The 23,061-nt window shown below is 38.8% G+C and overlaps 1 long non-coding RNA gene across 1 annotated transcript in view; it reads right to left on the reverse strand.

Annotated features, from left to right (window-relative positions):
* Window positions 1–20,174, reverse strand: part of LOC144588449 (uncharacterized) — a 61,704-nt gene extending 41,530 nt beyond the window's left edge. The window contains exon 1 of the long non-coding RNA XR_013544023.1: window positions 14,351–20,174. This is a non-coding gene — a long non-coding RNA (uncharacterized LOC144588449). The remainder of the gene's footprint in view (window positions 1–14,350) is intronic.
* Window positions 20,175–23,061: the final 2,887 nt, after the last annotated feature.

Here is a 23,061-nt window from a genome sequence, read left to right on the forward strand (position 1 = left end):
AAAAGCTTGAGGAACTGGATACTCCATAGCCTGAAGAGGAAGAGGATCTGCTTGATCCTGGAGATCCTGGACCCTCAGGAAAGTAGGAAGCCGAGCCCACAGATCCTAGACCTTCAGAGACACAGGAGCCTCAGCCTGGGGCGGATGAGGGCTCAGGAACTGAGTCTAAGGGGGAAGTGGGATTAGCTCCCAGTCACCAAGAGTGAAGAAGACTGAAGGCACCAGCCCAGTTTGAAGCCCCAAGGCTGAGTGCTCAGCTGCATGTAAGTAAGAGGTCTCCTCACAAGTGGTCTCTTTCTCCCAGGGAGACTCAGGGGGCAAGATCTGCAGTTGGATCCCTCTCTTATAACTGGAACATCTACAGCTGCATGCTGCTGAGGCTGCAGCAGCACGCCTAGAAAACAGTCTTCCATGGAGTCTACAAGCTACTGGAAGCAAATTGTACAGCAGCCTGTGTCTTACTCCTGAGTCTCTTACTCTGGATTGCCTGGACCTTTGGCTCTTTGGAATGCTTCTTGGAATATTACTTTGGACTGCCCTGCTTGAGTGTATTTTTCAGTGAGCTTTATAGTTCCAGCTTTAACCTTTAATTGGTCTGGGGCTTCACTAGACAGCAGTTTCACTTGCCCCACCCAGTGTGAAACAGGACACCTTTATACAATATGCAGACATTTACCTTTAAGGCCCTTCACAGTTTGGACCTGGAATACTTAAAGGATTACCTCTGTCTATATCATCCTACTAGTGGGTATGTGAACACCATGTTCTGAATGAGTCAGAATTATTTTCTCACAAACTTCATCTGATTCATTTTAGGACAATTTGTAACCCATCCAATTCTATTTGTATCAAAATATCAAAATACAGTATTAGTTGGGAAAATGAGAACACATAGAAACAAAAAAAGGTTCTGACTGGAGATCAGGAGAAAAACTCAATGTATCAATTACTCCTTGATTTCCAATGAGCAAGAAAAGCGCCCACCTGTCTTCTTTCTTTCCTCTATCCTACTCACTACCTGTATGTGGTACAAATTTCATAAACACAGACACTTTGTTAATTTGATTGTGATCTGCAGGTGTCTAAAAGCAAAAAAAATTTTTAGCTGTTCCTGTTATAGTTATTTTCTCCTAGTGAAAGTGATTTTTTCCTCTGGGTCTTGATCACTGACAGGTGTTTTTAATTCACATATTAGCATGAGCTGTATCTTGCTTTATTATCCTCTGATTCTTTTTCCCACTAACATAACTGTGCCATTTATTTTTGATTTCTTTTAAAAAGAAAATAATAGTATAATTTGATTAGCAGCATTAATGGGTGAATCAGTAGATGCATGCCCTGAACAATTAAAATATATTTGTAGTGATTTTCTTGGATTTGTGGGGGTGAAGAAATTTGTGCTTGTACACTTTTTACTTTTCCAGAACACATTGCAATAATGAAAATATGCTGATTTCCATTATCAATTTGCATCTGTTTCCATAGTCAGTCTAAGATATGTGTAGGGAATAATGCGTATTTAAAAGCAAAACCTCAGTGCAGTATTTCCCATATCTATACTCTCTGTGAAATAGCTGCTCAACAAAATTTTGTATCTTTCACCTGCTCCATCCACAGAGTACGGGTGTTCTGTTGGATTGACCTCAGTGACTGGTTTTATACAGGCAGAATTAAACAATTACACCAGTGCTTCTAATTTGGCTCCTCTCCCACGCAATCATGGCATTTTGTACAACATACCAAATGACAATATTAATTTAAACAGTTAACATACCCCATCATTTTTCTTGGATACTACAGTTTCTTCTTTCATTTTTGACCTACCTACCATTCACTTTGACTTCTTTTGGTAGCTGTTTCTTATTACTGCCAATATTAGCAAGTTACTTGCTTCATTTTGCTCTATTAATCAACACTGTTTATCTTGTTTTTAAGTGACACATATAATTATTTTTGTGATTCTCGTCTCCTAGCAACGGTACCAGCTGGATAGGCTCTTGTTATTTCAATAAACCACATTGAAACTGCCTTCTACAGCTATAATTACTGATTAGGTTTCGCAAAATTGACCTTTTCAGTGATGGTGATCCTGAAGACATTTGATTACATTGTCACTTTAGTTTAATGGCTTCAATTATATATATGTGGCCAAATTTATATCCACACATAGGTTTTTTTAGAATTTTTTAACAGCCCAAGAAATAATGACTGATGAACAGCACAGAACAGTCTGAAAGGAAGATATTTTGTTTATTTCAGACCAATGTTATATCTGATGGTAAGAGCACGAACTTTTAAACCTATCTCTGCCATAATCAGAAATCAACTTAGGGGGTGGAATAGGGCGGGGAACATTTAGGCCTCCAGTTGTTTTGGGCTTTATCTGTTATAATCATTCACCATTGGGGGAAGGGCTTTGAGAATCTTAAGTCCAAAACATCTGTACAACCTTCCCCAGCTTCTCTTCATTTATGATTATGGTCAAACTATATTTCAAGGCATAGGGGGAAATGAGAGTGTGTAATATAAAACTTGAAAGGGGTACATGTGTTGAGGATGCAAAACTTTTCTACTACAATATTTCCCTTCCTGTTGCTAGCTGGGTCCCTATACAGTCAGAGAAAAACAGATATGTTGGATAAAGGACTGGAGGAGAAGCAGCAGAGGAGAATTCAAGGAAATATTTTTTTAAAACTTTGAATTGCAGCTCCTCCTGCATAAACCATGTAAAGTCTATATCAAAGGTTCTGAAATGTGAGCAGAAAAAGAAATGGCAAACCCACATGCGAAATATTGAATTCCCTGCTCCAGAGAGTGTACTGATTATTTAAGTGCAGTGCTGTATTCTTTAGCACCATATTCCTCAGCAATTCAAATATGCTATACATGTCATCAATAACACCAGGCTTCATGTCAGAGCTTAATGATTCAGGCAGAAGAGACATGATGATGTCAATCTCTGGTAAGAGGAGGGAGAGAAGGATTCAGATTTATTTGTCTGAAGCAATGCCATTTGTTTCACTTGTAGGAGGATAAATTGCCTGATTTTTTTTAAAAAAATCTGAATCCTCCACACATCAACAGTAGATGTCCAGTCAATTCTGGATTTTACTCATTCTCAGAGAATCATACTTGAAATAATGGCAGTGCTGTTTATTTGTTTTTCACAAAACAAAACAAGAGTTATTCAAAAGTCCCTTGTTATTCAGGGGCTCCAGTTTTCATTTGGTTTACCTCTAACAAGCCTTTTATATATAAAAATCAAAGAATGACAAAAGTTAAGGGGACCTTATATAAGAGCAACTGATGATGTTCAAAAAGGCAAACAATGGATTAATTGTCACATCGGTGCCTTGCCTGCTTAGAAATGGCTCAGTGCCTGTTTAGAAAGGCTCAAGTAAAGAAAGAAGTTATTATTTGTATAGTGGCATTCATCTGAGGATTGAGAGTCTTGTCATTTAATTTATTCAATTACCCTGCAGTTCAAATTCTCTTGTTCCAGTTAATTAATGAAATGCCACATTCAAGATTTGAATCAGCATCTTTCATTGCGTGGGAGAAATCTGGGGTATGTTGTAAGGTGAACAGAAATAACTGTGCCTAAAAGATTTTGTCTCTAATGGCAGCTTTTTCAATTAACAGGGAAGGCCCAGATGAGGAAACTCTACCCTTTGTCAAACTTAGAAAATACCTAAGCAACAGAACTACAGCTAGCCTCAGTCCTTAAAAAAATAAATAAAAGGGGAGGGAAGGTAGAAATTGTGAAGATTTATTGAAGTGGAAGTTGGCAGGTTGTGCATTAGAAGCTAAGGTCCTAGGGCAGGATAAAAATATAAAATAAAAAGAAGATACAGACTGCAATATGGACAGTGAGGTACAGGCACATTCTGAGATGCAGCTGCTTACTGTGACACTCTACATCAGTGGTTCTTAACCTTTGTTACTCAGGTGTTTTTGAACTGCAACTCCCAGAAACCCCAGCCAGCAGAGCTGATGGTGAAGGCTTCTGGGAATTGCAGTCCAAAAACATCTGAGTAACAAAGGTTAAGAACCAGTGCTCTACATGACCCAGTGGAGGGTGGTAACTCCAATTTCATAAGGGTAGTGATCTGCTCCAGGTTTTACATTGAGCTTTGTGGGGCCTATCCAAGTTTCAGCATGTTTGATAGATTCTGAGATGTTGTGATCATAGCCCACAGCTGATTCACCTGCCCTGGGAAATCAGAGACACTAGCCTCCATTGTCATAGCTACACCCAGGGAAGTTGAGAAGTCTTGGCAGCTGTATTGATCTATATCAACAAACCACATTTAGCACTTCCCATTTCTACCAGCATGAGACTTTCATAAAGCAAATGAATCTTAATCGCCCATTCATATCCAGGTCACTTCAGAGTAAATTTTACAAGGAGAGTTCACGATATATTCTTGCTAGAAAAACGGACATACACCAGCCAAACAAAACAAATACAGCAGCTTGAGGGAGGTAGTGGATGCAATCACTATTGTTGCTAAAGAAAGTATCCAAGTGCTTTAACTTTGTAATGCCACTTTGCAATCCATAAGCAGGGACAAAGGCAAACCAGAATAACCCCTGTTGCCCAAAAAGTATAGTTACAGCTCTGAGCTCTGATTGATTAGCCACAAGAGTGAGGGAAAGGGATGCTGGAAGACAACAACTATGTTCATGCATTCAAGGAAGAGGTATTCTGAGAGTGAGCAATGGAAGAAGTATCCTCTACAGATAGAATGAGTTCCTGAAGATGAGAGAATTTCCTATATATGGAGTCATTCCATACAACTGGAGACCTTGAAAAATCAGGACTCTCAAGGGCATGAGAAGCTCTACATATAACAGACTCCTTTTCAGACTTGCTTATGCTTCTAGAGTATTTTTTTTTTGCTTATGCTTCTAGAATATTTGTAATGCTGTAATAGAGCTAATATGAATGGACCTATCTCACAGGTTCAAAGGGAATCTACTCATTGTTGTTGGAGCTAATTTTAATTATGTACAGTATATATATATATTTTAAAAATGAGAGTGAGCATGACTCCAGACACAATCTGGAAAAATATACAGAGAAATATCAGTATTTGAAGAACAATTAGACTAAGGGGAGCTTCTTCCATTTCTTTCTGCTGTTACCCTTTCACTACATTTTATTCATCCTGCTTTAAACCATTTCAGAAATGTGTTATGGGGAAAAGCATAAATCACAGATTGATGTCAAATAAAACATTCAAATATAAAATGATTGATTTTGTCATAAAAAAGAAACAGTTGAAAGAAGCATTAGAGGCCTTTGCTAGGTCTTACGACAAATGTTTAATTTGGTTTTGTTTCAATGCAAAAGGGCTTCATGCTTCTCAATCACATAGGGAGGGGTGCTCAACGGATCTTCTGTGGTTGCTGTTCCTGGCATGACACTTCACCATAAGGGCTGCAAGAGGGAGGCAAAAGATACAATCATCCCCAGTTGCACATGAATTTGGTAAAACATTTTCCAATGTCAATCTTCCTGAGCTATCTAGATGTGCAAACCGCAGTACTCAACACAGGGAGACAGAAGAACAAAAGATGCAAGAGAAAAGCATGAAATCAAATTGCCCAGCTTGTAATGGCTGGAGGTTTTGATTTTGATTACCAAAGGTATTCAAAATGTTATGATCATCCATTCGAGCCAAAAAAGAAAAAAAAAACCCTCTTATTTCCCACCAGTCACATATACCTTCCCATTTTAAATGGTCAGGCTACAGAGTCATTCACAGGCATCCATTTGAGGAATGGATTCTGTTTGTCTCTGGGGGATTTCACTGCAGGGGAAAAAACCCATGTACTTCTTGCGCTATCCTGAGCTCTGTCATAAAATCTATCTTCTATCTTTGTTTAGGTGTAACGTTTTATAATTGTATTGCTGCTTTTCTATTGTAAGCCTCCTAGAGTGGTCTAATATGACCAGACAGGCGGGATAGAAATAAATAAATAAATAAATAAATAAATAAATAAATAAATAAATAAATAAATAAATAAATAAATAAATAAATAAATACGATTGTGGTATATGACTCTATCCCCACTTAAAGGCACACATAATTGATAGTCTAGAAACATGCAAAGTCAAGAGCACACAGTTCTGAAAACCTTAGCCATCTGTTAATTTAGTGTATACACAGTTTGTTCCTGCTAAATTGCAATCAAATCATTCAATTTATAACAAATTGGCAAATTAGTGTCATCTGTGATTTCATTGAGTATAGATTAGACATGAGTGTGGCTCCAGTTTCTGAGCCTAGAGATATATTGATTAAATAACAACAATAATGGATTTGGAAGTATGGCCAAATTATCATTATTATGATATTTTAAAAAGAAAACAAAGTATCATAACAGGATTTCTGTTACTAGCTCATTCTTTCAAACCAAAGGCTGTAATAGCAGTTGGATTTGCCATCTGGGAAGTAAATGGAAAATAAATAGAAGGATAATGTTTGAAATTAAGTGTCTTCAAATAAGGATTTAATTTAGATTTAATAATGGAGTGAAAGCAGAAACAAAAGAATACATGTGTAAAATTGAAGACCTAATCAACCTGATTTCATGTTTAACCCTGAGAAATAAATGGAAGAGAAGAAGAAATAACCCAGCTGCTCACATCTTAATCTCCTTTCTCTGTGCTCCAAGAGAAAATGGATCCAAACACTTAAAAACATCAGTCCCACTTGTTCATCAACAACTGCACACAAGAAGGGAAAATCTCTGGCAATTGATGCAGATGATTACAGAACTATTAAGAGGTAAATAAGTACTCTCTGTGTGACTTTGGATTGGGTGGCAAGAGAATGGCAGTCTAAAGAACAAATCTCATTAGATGTTTGAATGTTCATGGAATGGTGGTTTTTATTTTATTTTATTCAGTGAATTCCAAGGCATGTATGAATGTGTATGCAAGACTCACAATGAGAGGTTCATTTAATCAAACTGTTTGTGCCATGTCATGTTCAGCCAGCACTGTGTAGGTTTCAAATAGTCACCTTTGAAGCAGATCAGTGATGATGAAAGTTATCTTTTGTGGACTTGTGCCTGTGCTGGCTGAGGAATTCGGGGGGGATACAGTTCAAAAAAGGTAACTTTGCCAATCTTAGCACTTGATATAACTAATGGATTGCCAAAGTAAAACCCAAAACCTTGAAGTGTTAAATTTTCATAGTTTTACAGTTTTTTCCCCGCCTTGCTGCTGTGCCTTGGCACCTTCCTTCATTCCTCCCTCCCTCCCTCCTCTTTTCCCTTCCTTTCTGTTCACATCACAGTTTTATTTTAATTTGAAGTTTTAACCCACATTCTTTTCTTTGAGGACCCCTCATGGCCTCAGTGTTGAGAGACTGCAAACCAAACAAGACCATACAGCTCTCCATAGCCAATAGAATCAAACAGCACACCTCTGTGCTGTGACTTAATTAGCCTTTGTCAAATCATTGACATTAACTGATTCCCGCCAGTGGTGTACATGGCTTGCAGAGCACAGCCATCGGCTGCAATGCTGCTTCCACTCATTTCATTTCCTAGCTTGTCTTCTTGATTTCTGCTTCAGGCTGCAATTGCAAGCATGCTCCTTTTGAAGCAAAGGCCATTGAAATCAATGAGACACGCTGTCAAGGAAATGTGTTTTGGAGTTGGGTACTAGGCTCTAATTTTCACACTATTCACTCAGAGGTTTTTTTTTTCCTTGGTTTCAATGAGGGCTTGAAGAAATATATGTGGCGTAAGCAGTATACATGTGCTTGGATAGCTGTGTGTACGTGTGCTGGAAAAGGTGACAGGTCACCCTTTCCTGATTGTACTTTTGTATGTCCAAACCATATGACCGTGGATTTTATTTCTGAATGAAGAGTGGTACAAAAAATTCCATTTGTAATGTTGACCTGTAAAGAATATTTTATTGAAAGAGCCAATGAAACAAAATAAAACAAAGAAATTGCGAGATTCAAGTGTAAACAAAAAATGTTAAGTTTCTGCATCAGACAGGCTGCCAGTCCAGGAGTATAACTATAGCGACTCAACTGTAGACCAGTTCACCTTTCAAGCTAGGGATCTGTATTTTCATAGCCTATTGTGCAGATAAATAAGCTGAGTTTGAGAGGTCTGAAGAAGTACTCATTTAATCTTACACCAGAGACTCCCTTAGTTCATGTATGCAAACACTAGGAAAAGAGGCTATGGGAAGATAGGAAATCAAAGGTCACATCATCTTTTTTTTCCTGCTGTTGTTAGGGTTGCCAACTCAGGAGAATCCTATTGCCTCAGAGTTCAGGGCCAAAAGCTCAGACCAGGGAATGATGCCTTGCGATGTTACAGGAACATATCTTTATGATATCACAAAAGCAGGGCAGGCAATGTTGGAAGGGAATTTTTTCTCGAATATTTACACCACTTGGGTTAGAATGAGTACCACAAGAAAGCTTATGGTAATGGTAGTGTTGCTCCACTTCCTGCTTTGTTATAAATGGCCCAGTGTGTCCAATGATGGTGCACTAAAAAAGAAAAGGAAATAAAAGAAAAATAACAGGATGGGACTGAGGGCATGCATGCATTTGTGCCTATCATGGCATTTGGAGCAACATTATTATTATTCTGCACTGTCAAGTCACTTCTGACTCATGGTGACCTCTGGGGTGTTCCAACCTACTGAGCTTTTTTGAGGGGGGCTTAATGAACAAGGCATGCAACCAGTTCAAGGAGCAGCTTACCATTATCATCCCTCCCCACCCATTGAATTTCCATGGCCAAATAAGGATTTAAACCCAGGTCTTCTGTGTCCTAATCTTACTCTATCCCCTATACCACACTGGCTCTCCATAAATTCATAGGTCAACGTAAGTTGTAAACAACTTGATGGCCCATAGCACAAACATCCTTAACTACTAGAATTGTAATGTTATGGAGTCAATGGGTTCACAGATTAATCCTTTGATCAAGGTAAACTTGGTCCATATCTTAAATGAACTGCTAATTTTGAAAGTTTGCTTTTAAAAAAATTAAGAGTGATATCTCTCTTTTCCTAGGATAACACCAGCAAAACAAAACAAAAGCAAAAATATTGTGACACGTTTAGGACTCACAAATTCATTTGAGTGTGAATGTCCATTGATAATGTTTCATTTCTGATTGTTTGAAGAAGTGGATTTTAATTCATAAAAGCTCACATTGAAATGACTTGTTCATTTTAAAGGCACCACAATAGTTGGACTCTGTGTTCACTCTACTTTTGTTGCTGTTGTTGCTAACAGCTACCACTCCGAAATATGTAAAATCAGATATCTGTTAGAGATGTTGTGTTGTATGGGTATGCAGATTGCTAGTTTTATTTTCTTGTTGTTTAGTCGTTAACTCATGTCTGACTCTTCATGACCTCATAGACCAGAGCACGCCAGGCCCTCCTCTCTTCCACTGCCTCCTCTCTTCCACATGAATTTGAGTTGGGTCACATTCATGTTGGTTGCTTCAGTGACACTGTCCAACCACCTCATCCTCTGTCGTCCCCTTCTCCTCTTGCCTTCACACTTTCCCAAAATCAGGGTCTTTTCCAGGGAGTCTTCTCTTCTCATGAGATGGCCAAAGTATTGGAGCCTCAGCTTCCGGATTTGTCCTTCCAGTGAGCACTCAAGGTTGATTTCCTTCAGAATGGATAGGTTTGATCTCCCTGCAGTCCAGGTGACTCTCAAGAGTCTTCTCCAGCACCACAGTTCAAAAGCATCAATTCTTCGGCGGTCAACCTACTTTATGGTCCAACTCTCACTTCTATACATCGCTACTGGAAAAAATATAGCTTTGACTGTGCAGACCTTTGTTGGCAAGGTAATGTCTGCTTTTTAAGATGCTGTCATCACTTTCCTCCCAAGAAGCAGGTGTCTTTTAATTTCGTCGCTGCCGTCACCATCTGCAGTGATCATGGAGCCCAAGAAAGTAAAATCTGTCACTGGCTCCATATTTTCCCCTTCTGTTTGCCAGGAGGTGATGGGACCAGTTGCCATGATCTTAGTTTTTTTGATGTTGAGCTTCAGACCATTTTTGCACTATCCTCTTTCACCCTCAATATGAGGTTCCTTAATTCCTCCTCACTTTCTGCCATCAGAGTGGTATCATCTGCATATCTGAGTTTTATTTTAGTTCCATTCTTTAAGAGAAATTGTAAGAACTGGTCAAATAGTAACTGGATACAATATTATTATGTTTCAGCTTTTCAAACAATGGATCATTATTTACAAAATGATGTGAATATATATAGACATTGTGTTAGCCTCCTTTAAAATCCAGTGCCACTATACTTTTCAAATAGCTGAAGATAGTTTGAAATTTGGACAAATATGTAAAAATAAACTGAATCAGGCATATTAATGCATTTTTGAGGTGACTATAGACTAGAGCAGAGAGCCTAGATGTATTAATGAGGCAAAGTGGCACATCAGCAGATGCCTCTGGCATTGATGGGGCTTCATTAGAGGTGGGGAAGGAGAAAGAAAAACTCAGGACATTATAAGAAAGTATGTTTTTTCCCTGGAAAAAAGAAGGGAAAAAATAAAAAGAGTACTGAGCTGCTATCATTATTGGAGAAGCTCTTCTGCCCTTCACAATTAATATACAGTGGTGCCCTGCTTGATGACAATAATCTGTTCCAGGAAAATCACTGTTAAGCGAAATTGGCGTTAAGCGAAAAAAAAACATTGGAATGCATTGAAAACTGGTCAATGCATTCCAATGAGGAAATACCTCATTGACCAGCAAAGATTGCCCATAGAGAACCGCTGATCAGCTGTTTAAAATCGCTGTCTTCTGAAGCAGGGGTCCGGAAAACAGCCATTTTGTGAAGGGAGGGAAGCCATTTTATGAAGGGAAGCCATTTTGCGGAGCTGGAAAAATTGTTGTTTAGTGAACAAATGGTTCGTGAAGCAAAAAACTCATTATAAAGCGATTTCAATGTCATGCGGGGTAAGCATCAAGCAGGGCACCACTGTATGACTTGGCCTTGCCATTTCCATTTCCCCATTTACAAGAATTAGGACTTCATTGAAAAGCAAAAATGTACAAATACCATCATGGATAAGGACAAAGATTGTGTCAGAAAGTTCCCAAAAGAGCTCAAGATAAGTTTGCCTCAGTCTCTGTGGCTTTCATTTGGACAAGTAATAGGTTAGGATCCTTCCACACATCATTATTTCAATTAAATTAATGATCACATAAATTAATTTTTAAAGTAAGAGCTAGCCCAAGACATTTTGCTGCATGCGTAAAGTACCATCACCACCCACACCAACAAAAGCCAGCCACACTCTGAGCAGAATCTCATTTTAATGCTAGCAGAAGGATTGTAATGTGTTTTATTGGGTTTTATTGGATCTTTGTGAGTTCTAAGTGTAGCAAGAGTGCATGTTGAACAGCAGGTTATGTGGAACACTTCACTCAGTCCTATTTCCTGTCATTGCTCCTCACTCTCCAGCATTCACCACCTGAGATGGCCACGTCACTTTGCCCAATGAGAGGTCCAGCCCAAACTGTGCCTAATATTTTCCAAATGTTTTAGAAAGGGGAGACATTCAAAACAATGGAACATGAGTATCTCATGACAAATTTTGATTTGCTATTTTGAATTGAAGCATCTGGATCAAGTCCTTGGACTCAGATTGATAAGGCATCAGAGGTTTGTCCACCTCTGGATCAGGCCTAAGAGGCCATATATGACATTTAGTGCAATTCTTGCATCCAGATGGCATGTGGACTCAAGCAACCCTATTTGGCCTGGCTCCTTAAAGAAAAAAATATGAAGGGGGGAAATCACCATCCTTGCCCCCTCCTGTCTTCACTCATTTCTGCGAGGAAGATTTCAATTAAAAAAAAATTGAAGGAGTAAAGGAAGATTTTTTTTAATTTTTCCAATTTAATTTTTCAATTTCCCCATTAAATGATGAAGATCTCTGTTTAATGCATTAATGATATGAGGATAATGAAACCAACTGGGAAATTAAAGAAGCAACCTCACTTTGGTTCAATCCCAGCCACTGGAAACAAACTAAAATGGAGCAAGACTGCCTACACACACACACACACACACACACACACACACACACACACACACAGAGAGAGAGAGAGAGAGAGAGAGAGAGAGAGAGAGAGATGTGCTTGCTTTGTGCATATGTTTTGCTCCTTAAAGGGGAAAATTCATTTTATGCAGACTACAGCACAAACATTAATGTTGATGGACACATCCCCTCCAAAGAACAAACACACACACAAACTCCTTGTCTTTACCTTACCCTAGGTGAAAGGTTTCACAGGGCTTAAAAATTCACACATTCTTCTCAGTTTGGACAGCCTAAACTGATTTTAAAAAAAAGGATGTGAGAGTTGGTTGTTGTGGGTTTTTCGGGCTTCTTGGCCGTGTTCTGAAAGTGGTTCTTCCTAACGTTTCGCCAGTCTCTGTGGCTGGCATCTTCAGAGGACAGCAAACTGTGCTCTGAGTAGGCTTGAGAGTGGGTGGAGTATCTGTGGCTGTGAGAAGGCTAGTTTGTGAGGTAGGCTATTGTCCTAATCAGGAGATGGTTGATTAATGTGTTTTGTTGTGGATGTATTGTTTTGATAAGGAGGGAAGATTATCTGTCCCTGTGGTTGATGGGTGTCATTAGCTGGTCTTTTGTGTGCAGTAATCCCCTGACCTTGTGGCTGGGTAGAATTCGTTGACCTTTTGCACTCTGTGTTTTTGAGAGCTGGGAGCCAGGTTTTGTTGAGTTTCAGACATTCCTCCTTCCGGTTGAAGTTTTGTTGATGCTTGTGGATTTCAATGGCTTCCCTGTGCAGTCTGACGTAATGATTGCTGGTATTGTCCAGTATTTCAGTATTTTGAAATAGAATTTCATGTGAGACTTCTTTACATCCATACATACAGAGGGCTGGAATCCTTGGTAAGTGTGTTCAGGAAGAATTTTATCTGAATGACAGTGGAAACTTTCTTTGCAAATGTTGAAGGAAAAATGGTTAATCACTCTTGGCACATTGCCACAAAGGCAATGTCTTACAAAAAATAGATTTATGAAGTAGGAAATGAATACTTTCAGAAGAATTTAGGTCTGTTGTATAATGAACCTAATTGAATTTATATTCAGCAGCACTAGAATATTTGTCTTTGACTAATAAAACATAGATATAAGTAAAGGGTAATTCCAGATCCAAAAATTTAATCACATGCTTACATTTCTCCCTTTGAAACAATGGAGCAGTCAAATGCCATACATGACTTCTTAGGAGTGAGTCCTACTGAATTCAAAGAGAGTTACTCTCAGGAAAGTGTGTGTAGGACTGTGGTCTTCGAGAAGATATGCATAAGATTTCACTTAAAAAAACAACAGTGAAATGTTGATTCCTAAATGTTCAGAGGCATGAAAAAAAAGTATGTTTACCAAGTGCTTTCTTTGCATGCTTATTTTTTTCCTGCTTAGCAATCAAGCTTTCCTTAAGCTTATAAACTCTAATAAGTGGTATTCAAAGCAGCATCTTTACCAAATGACATTATAATGCCAATTATAATTTATTAAAAGTCACAAATTGTATGCATCCTAACTTTTGAAATCATTGATTAACGGCAGTTGTTTTTAATCAAAATACAATTGGTCATGCAGATTCAAGAACTGAAAGCAAAATTATGATTACAGTGCTAAAGGCTGCTATTTCCATTCCTGTTACTATGGAAACAGATTTTGAATTCCCCCAAAATGTGATAACAAGCATAAAGGCCGCTAATGTTTCAGCTCAGATATTATCAAGGATATTATTATCCTGCTATCTACATTTTCACAGTGGAAACTGCCCCCCCTAACACATTCCCCCCCTTTGGCTGTCCTCACTTACAAGAGCCATGTGGGAAATGCCAGGATGTGTGTTGATACAGACAAGGGTGGCCAGCAGTTATTTCCATAATTGCAGGAAATGGAAAAAGTGCTATTGGAACAGAAAGCATTATTGCGACCCACTGATGGCTTTTATTGTGTGATTATTATTATTTATACCAATGGTAGATAACTCTGGCTTTCTAGATGTTGGACTGCAACTTCCAAGATCCCTCACCACTGCCTTTCCTGGCTAGGACTGATAGGAAATGTAAAAACAAAAACAAAAAAACCTTCAGAGTTTTATTGGTAAAAAGCAGTCTGATCTTGGAGACAATGGCTGAAATTCTGTTGCAGGGTTATGCAAATAGTGCAACTTCTTGTTGGCACAGTGCCAATCTTGCATGCATTAACACTGGGGTTCAGTGGGAGGAAGGTGGCTTCACAGCCGAACACAGTTCAGCCTTGCTACTCACCAATTAGCAAGGTTCTTTTTTCTCTGCCTTCCTGTTTGCTTGCTTTCAGATGTCTCGGTTTCTCTTCTTCTTCTTCTTCTTCTTCTTCTTCTTCTTCTTCTTCTTCTTCTTCTTCTTCTCTGATGTTCAACCAGAACAGACATGTTAACTCTTCCTTCCTGACCTCCAGTCTATCCTTCCTTTTTTAAAAACCCTTGTATCCTTCTGATTTTAACTGTAGTTCCACAACTGTAAGTTAATGTTTTACTTTTTCTACTTCAGCTAGTAGAGTATACAAATATAGAATATACAAAGTTTTATATACAAAGTTACTATGACAACAAAAGAGGCTCAGTGGAAGGTGAGACATTTACCTATTCTTCACATTTCACCTGTGCTGCCAGTGGCTATTGTACTTTATGCTCTGATAAGTAAAAGCAATTAACCAAAATTCTTCCAATACTTCTTTATGCAAACTGTTGTAAGCGACGAAAATTCCATAGGCATTATCTGTTGCACACCAAGTCATGTGATTCACTATGCAACATATAATATGGAGATTTCTTAAGGTACTGTAGTTCATTTCCAAAGGTTACAATACTTGCATAACCAGGCAACAGCATTTCAGCCAATAAAATATCTGAAGGTGGTTCAAAAAAGCTTCCAATACCCAAATATAAGAAAATACATTCACATATATGATTTTATTTTGGCCTGAATATGTAGTTCACACTATTGGGAAAAGTGAATTTGGAGCAAGCCTAAATTTGCTTATATTCCAAGCAAAGGTAAATAGGACCAAGGCTGGTCTAATTATTTTGGCACCTGAAATAGAAAACAAGCACCTGTCTATGGGGACAAAACTGTAGCCCAAATCCTGTTACTAGAGTGGGACCACCCTAGTAAATTGCACTAGAGTGGGCCAACTAACTGAAAGGGAATTTGGTGAGTCAGCTCCTCCATACATTATGTTGATTCAAATGACTACTGTAGTTGTGGCTTACTTTAGCACTGTAGCGTTGAGATTAGCAATAGGCTCATTTGAACATATGGAGGAATTCTCACCAAATTCTCATTTATTCAATGGGCTTACTCTAGTGCAATTTCCTACAGTAAGCAGCAAGATTTTGGCTGTTAACACTAACAATAAGTTATTGTTTTGTAACACACCAAATCAGGCAGAGATGTCACTCAGCTTCATGGTAGGACAGATGTGACTCAATCTAACAAAAATGCCAGTGGGGATTTTTATATGTTATGATAGAACATTTTAGTCCCCAGAATGCATTTTTGTCTTTTAGTATTACACTAGAGGAGTTCTACAAAGTAGGTCATTGTGCAATGTTATCATCTGCACAGTACTAAATAATGTTGACAAATTTTAAGTCATCTGAGACATTAAAAAATACCTGGGGAAACAGCGCCACGGGTTTTAATGATTTTTTTTTTTTGCCACTGATTTTTTCACCATAGTCAAGATAATGATTAGGATAAAACAAACAAAAACCTCTGATGCCAAACCATGATATAATGAAGCAAATGTGAAATGTTCTGGTTCTTCAGTAGGTTGATCTTGTTTAGGGAAGATTGAAATTTCTTCCATGGGGCTGCTCATGGGATTCATTCGAGTCAGCAAATACTTCACAGTGCATGAAGTGTAAATGTTGTTTTGTTTCATTGTATCTGCTCTTACTTCACTTCTATACCAAATCATGTTTTATGTTTGGGTAGAATACATCTGAACACACAGAATTGCTCCTTTGCACATTGGAATTCTAAGGACATGACTCCTTTTTGTCCCTCATTGTTGCACATGAGAACAAGAAATTATCATTTTTTTCACCTCACCTGAAGTCCTGTTGTGCATCTCTGTGCGCGCATTGCTGCTGATGTAATCAGCATTAAAGGCTTCGTTTGACAGTTTCAGTGTGTACACAACCCCCAAATTATATTTAATTAGTGGTAATTTGCCGCTGCTGTGATATCACCACTGTTGTACACCTGGAGTTGTGCAGCAGGATTTCAGCCCAAAGGATATTTTCTGCAGGCCACTGAAGGGGTTCCCACAGGAAATGTTTATGCAAATTGCACAAAATGAGCAAAATTACAATGGCTTCTATCTTGTAGCATGAGTTGTTAAGAATTAGAAGCAACAGACAGGTTGTCATTTTTTTCCTGGTACAGCTGTCAGTCCTCCTTTGCTTCCAGGGTTTGTGTGAATTGTGATTCACAAAACAGAGAAGACTGTAGTGTTGGACACCTGGACACATACACAAAATACTGTCTTTCATTCTCATGCTGGTTGCAGAAATTTCTGCAGAGGCTAGTGATTTCTTGACAGCCTGTTTTGACATACCGAGACAGCTTGTCTCATTGAGAATAATTAATTTTGCAATTGCTTTACATATCCCTGTAGAATTCCAATTGAGGTCAGAAAATGCCCTACAAGAAAAAAGAGGCAACTTTGTTCAGTCTAGTACAAGAGGGTTTGAGAAGAAGTCAATGTGACGTAATGGATAAGAGTGTTTGCTCTGGAGTCCTCGGTTCAAATTCCTGCTTGACCATATAAATTCACTGATGGCTGGCATTAGTAAACAGAGCCTTGAGCCTCTCACAAATCTTGAAAACCATCAAACAGATGGGCATTAAGGAAGATGGATCTAGAAACTGGGAAATCTGTCAGATTTGCCTTCTGCACTTTTGAATTTTTAAACTCCAAATCCCTTTCCACAATTTGTAAATTCTTCTTTAGAAAGTCAAAGAAATCCAGCTGAAACAAAATTTCCACTGGTCAGATTCTTTCTAGATACTAGAGAAAACCACACCGCACCAGCCCGGATGTTGAAGACTAAGCATTCTTTAGATTTTTTTAAAAAATATATATCAACTTGAATTTGGTACAACAACAGAGATAAATACATAGAGATTCAACCGAAAACTTTGTAAGTGCAGAAGGGATTTGGAATTTGGTTATTTTCTTTTTGATGTTGGGGAAAGTATGGAAAGATGCCCTCACTTCCTCCCTCATTAAAAATATGATCACTTAGGATGCTTCTTGGATTAAAAGGAAACAAAAAGCCTTTTCTTAGAGTTCATGGTTTTGTTCTTTTACATATATTGTATGGAGCCATATCTCCACATGTCTTATCTTTGGAGAGCAAAAAAGTAGAGTAAAAGTAAAGGTGGCTAGCAAAGGAAGGAACAGGAAGGAAGAGGTGGTCTTAGGGATCTGAAGGCAAGGAAAAAAACCTGGAAAGTTGTAGTAGCAGATATGATACATGTTCTTTACAGATGTCTGATGTTAAAGGTGAAACATGCAATTACATTATTTTCCAATAATAAATACTATGCAATTGAAGCCCTTGGCCTAGATCAGTGGTTCTTTACTCAGGTGTTTTTGAACTGCAACTCCCAGAAACCTCAGCCAGCAGAGCTGATGGTGAAGGCTTCTGGGAGTTGCAGTACAAAAACATCTGAGTAACAAAGGTTAAGAACCAGTGGCCTAGTTTCTCATGTATTTTTTAATTAAATATCAAGTTTTAATGAAATATTTCTAATCTCCTGATAGGAAATTTGCTAATTTTGATAATTTTTTGATGAAAAACCTGAACATTTCATTTTCACCAAGCCCTCATTATGCCATAACCATATTTTTATTTATCCAGGCAAATCTTAGGAATAGCCCAGGTTTTCTTTTTTTCCTCCTGTTATCATGTAGACAGAAGTAGATCATTCTGTTTCCTTCTCTCCCAGCTGTGTGTCTCACTTCAGTACAGCCTTTCCTACACAGAAGACAGTTTTCAGCAATCATTTTGAATGGCAGCATCTATCTTTGCTAACATCAGAAAAAATCCTGAAGGGGTGCCAAGAAGAAAACAAAACAAAGAGTGAGAATGGAGTGATAGGCATTGTGCTTCTTCCCCTTTATGAAGCAGAGAAGCACAAGAATGGGATAAATAGTTTCCTTTCATGGTCAGTACACTTGAATGAGCCACAGAGTAGTGGTGGGTCCCTTTAAAATGGCACCATCTCAGAACTTGTCTTCTCATAAAAAATGGTTTGCCCCTGTTGAACTAGCCATTTGCTCCAGACTCTTGCAAGCCATTTTTGGATGATTCTCAGGGCTGTGATTACTATTTCCTGATCTGTGCACCCGAAGACATGACACAACAGCATTTTGAACTGACACAATATCTTGTCTTCTTGTGCTTTCACACTAGGTTAAGGAATGACAAGATTTTTTTTAAAAAAAGTTATGTATAAGAATATAATGGCTTCAATGCTAACTATGGTCTTTGAAATTTCATCTTCATATGGGCTATCACAGGTTCTGAAACATGATAGCAAGTGAATTATGATAACAAACCAAATCATGACTGTCTTTTCCCCCTTTTGGAAAAGTGAACATAAATTAAAATATAATGTGTGGCTGTGTGTTCCTTATTCTCCAAATCATTATCTCGCTGCTCTTTTCAGGTTTTTTTTCTCCATTGCAACAAACAAACAAATATCCAGCAAGGAATAGAATCTGACAGCATAACCTGGAATGAGGATTGTCAAGAAAAGGAAAGGATCGAGCATAAAAATCCAGAAGCTCATTGCACACACTTCTAAGATCTTGGAGGAAAGAAGGGGAACATCAAATATCTGTCTCCAGAGAAAACATACTTAGGCCTCTGGGGAGGATGGCTTGAGTTGGCAAATAGACATTTTCTATATGAAAATGAAGGAGTGAAGTTCAGACAGCAGTAATTTATGAGTCCATGTCCTGTGTTCTCTGATATGATCTCTCAGCAATGGATGGGACCCACAGAATCGATAGTCCTCCATCCCATACTTCATCTCCTTCCATTTGCACTAATTAATCTGTGTTTGGGAATTGGCAATGACTAAAATCTCAGCTGACATTTTGATTTGGATTCCTAATGGGTTCACAAAATTTCCTGCCAGCCTAGACAAATTGTGACACTTAACTCAAAACTAATAAAGAGATATAGGGCTGTGTGATGGTGCAGAGGAGACAGAGAGGGAGGGAGGGAGGGAGGGAGGGAGGGAGAGGGAGCAGGCCAATATATTTCTAAATGTGCTGTGTCCTGTTCTTTATTTCTGTAGCTGAATAAATTCCTCTTCTTTAGAACTGATGCTGTCTATACTGCCTTTGAAATTTGCTCTTTGTATGGGCTATCACAGTTTCTGAATTATGATAACAACTGAATTCGCTCAGAACCCCCAGTAGGATATCCTTTCTAAAACAGAAATACACTGTGTGCTATCATAGTTGCTTTAAAATATGCATTGATTCTACCTCAAGTTGGCTCTGAAATATGTGAGCATACTGAAAAGCATGTGTGGCAGATCACTGGAGGATTCAAATCAAGAGCACAGGTAGTGTTTCTCTCCAGGGTCTCTCCAGGCACTTCACATAGTCCAGGGCACTTTTTTGGCAGTTGAGAAATACTAAGAAACAATGTTTTCTATCTGTATCACTTGCGAAGATGACAACAGCAGAAACCATGTTGCTTTGCAAAAGTTCAAAGAACCAATTGTCTCAAGTTAAGATGACTGCTTATCTTCTACCTGTTGGATAGGTAGTCTCCAAATTACAGTTGCTACAAGGAGATACTTGAAACTCAGTTACAAGAGCAAAAAATCTCACAGAGGGACCACAGTTCGGTAGTGGAGTATGTGTTTTGATTGAAGATTGTCCCAGTTTCAAATCCTGTCACTTTCTCTGATAATAGGATCCCAGGTTACAGGTCTGGGGAAGAAGCATGTCTAAGTCTTAGGGGAGATGATTCAAGTCAGAGCTGCCACTACTCATGAAATAAATGAGTATGCTTGGTAAAAAAAAGAGAGACATGTACATTCATTTCTAGCTTCATGGCTACGTACAGTTTGGATCATCAGCAGGATAAAAAGTGTGGACCATCTTAAAATTGTACCAAAGTGTGTGTGTGTGTGTGTGTGTGTGTGTGTGTGTGTGTGTGTGTGTGTGTGTGTGTGTGTGTGTGTGTGTGTGTGTGTGTGTGTGTGTGTGTGTGTACTGTGTCATGTCTTCAGCTGTAGAGAATAAACAGAGACACCTAGGTTAAAGCTGGCTGCTGTTCAACCATAGACTCACAATGGATATGAATATATCAAGCTGCTTTATACTGAGTCAGAGAATCCCATATGCTTGGGATTGCCTACACTGTCTAGTAGGGGCATGGAAAATGCTTTGAAAATTTCTCATTCTCATCCCCATTGATTTTCCAAGTCTCACCATCCCAAGGCTCTCTGCTGAGACTTTTGCAGACTCTAGCAAGATTCCCCAGCTTCCCATGAAAATAAAATCTTTGGACTTTTTACCCCACCTTTTAAAAGTTTTGATTAAAGGGAGTGATACTAGTTTGCTCCTGTGTGTTGGTGACAGTAGTGAAAGCCAACCCATCTTGAGGAGTAATTGAAGGCTTTTCTCCAGAGCACCAAATTTAGAGGGTACACTGCTTCCTCAGCCACCCATGACAAAATCTTCCCTAACCGGACTTGGCCTGGTGAATGGCTCAGTGGAGCAGTCTACCTCCTTATGGAAAGAAAGCAGTAAACCAGGCTTCTGAGGCAGATGAAGCAGGCTGCCAGAAAGTGCTGAAGAAAGACTGCCAATGTACCAGGCCTCACTGAGGCAAAGCAGGACAAGTCTATCTAGCACTCAGTACACTAGGCTTTCATCATCAGAACAAGAGGCTTTTGGATTTAAACTAACAGCTAGTGTACCTTGTCACTGGTAGGCTAAGCTTCGCCCTAAAAATATTGAATGGAAAAAACAGAAATATGTCTCTCGATGATGTAATTACAAGGACTGGCAACTAGAAAGAGCAAAGACAATACTGTATATAGGGTTCAATCTTATATATAGGTTTTTGGCATCCTGCGTTGTGGGGGATTTGGAACCTATCCTCTGTGGATACCATGGTCCTAGTCTACAAAGTGTTCTTTGCATTTTTCTTTAAAATCACAGATGGATGCAAAAAATGGATGGAATGGTTTTGTTACTGAGTGCATTAAAGTTGATGTTTGCTAGAAATATATTGATTTGTCCATCAGAGAGTAGATATTCTACTGCTGCCTCTCCACAGCCTACCATTTTCAATCACCATCCAACTGTAATTAGTGTTGAGGGCTCCTATCACCTCTGTGTAAATTGTTCCTGTTCAAACCACAATTTTTACATGAAATGATGACCACTATATTAAAACAGTATTTTCATTACAATGTTGAGCTTCCTTCTGTCCTTTTTAGCTGCTTCTATGTGAAGCCAGGAATCCTTGCAAGTGTATTGGGGTGCTCTAATACTTTCATTTTAATTCATTGTGTGCTTAATTTAGAAATATTTCACAGAGATTAATCATCCTAGTTTGGAAGACTTTTCTGCCAGTGTCCACCCTGGATTGTGTGGTTGCACTTTCTTCAACAGAATTTATCAGCACATGAATCCATGTTTCTTCCAAAATTATCTTGCCAAAATAGGGCAAGGAATTAATATTTACAGTGGTGCCTCACATTACGATGTTCATTCATTCCAGCGAAATCGCTGTAGAACAAAAACATCATAAAGCGAAAATAAAAAGCCCATAGAAATGCATTAAAACCCGATTAATGCATTCCTATGGGCTTGAAACTCACCATTCAGCAAAGATCCTCCATAGCACGGCCATTTTCGCTGCACGTGCAGCGAGGAATCCGTCCCAGAAAACAGCGGGTGGCCATTTTTTTTACCCGGTGGCCATTTTGAAACTGCCAATCAGCTGTAGGAAAATCATCATTTTGCGAGAATCAGTTCCCGAAGCAGGGAATCGATCATCGCAAAGCGAAATTCCCCTACAGGAAACATCGTTTTGCGATCGCAAAAACTTTGTAGTTATTCGATTTTGTCGTAAAACAGAGCGCCCGTTAAGCGAGGCACCACTGTATGTATTAATAAAGTGATAGATCTTGGGCAAACTGTCAATTAAAAATTGCTGTCAGGCCTTTTTTGTACACCTTGGATTATTCTTTCTTTCAGTGGTAATTTAGTTCATAGTACAGTTAGGTATGGACTGCTGAACTGGCAGTTCATGCTGGTTCATCCTCCAACTGAACCAGCATGAACCTCCAGTTCAGTAGTTTGTGCCCATCTCTAGTTTATACTGTTTCCCCTCACTGACACACTGTACTTTTTCCATGTAAAGAGTTAGAAAAAGAGAAATTTCATAGATTACTAGGGTGATGTTTAACATCAAGAAAACTGCCTAGCACAGATTTCTTTTATGTGGTTCCTCTCCCTGTAAGATGGTCTCTCTCTCTGTGTGTGTGCATTTGTCAATGTACAGAAGGCCTTAGTTTTTCCTTCATTATAATTTCAGGTTTTGATCACTTATTCACAAAACATATTTTTCTCTGGCTGAAGGAAGCTTAGGAAAACTTAATCATCTCAAAGAAGAAGAGGAGGAGGAGGACGAGGAGGAGGAGGCTCCCTGGATTCTAATTCCCCACTCCTTAAACACTTTGCAACTTTGTTTTATTATATGGGATTTCTATTCCCCCACCCCAAAAAAACACCCTCTTTAATTTGCAGCAACCTGCCCTGGCCTGTGACATCACTTCCATTACACAGTCAGACGTATGTAACAGGATACTGGCCACTGTATCGCAGCAATCTGCACTCATATTTAGGAGGCAGTGATTGCAGCATAATTGCTAGCATTAACTATTTG

This window comes from Pogona vitticeps, chromosome 3 (assembly GCF_051106095.1).
Source record: "Pogona vitticeps strain Pit_001003342236 chromosome 3, PviZW2.1, whole genome shotgun sequence".
Lineage (NCBI taxonomy): Eukaryota > Metazoa > Chordata > Lepidosauria > Squamata > Agamidae > Pogona > Pogona vitticeps.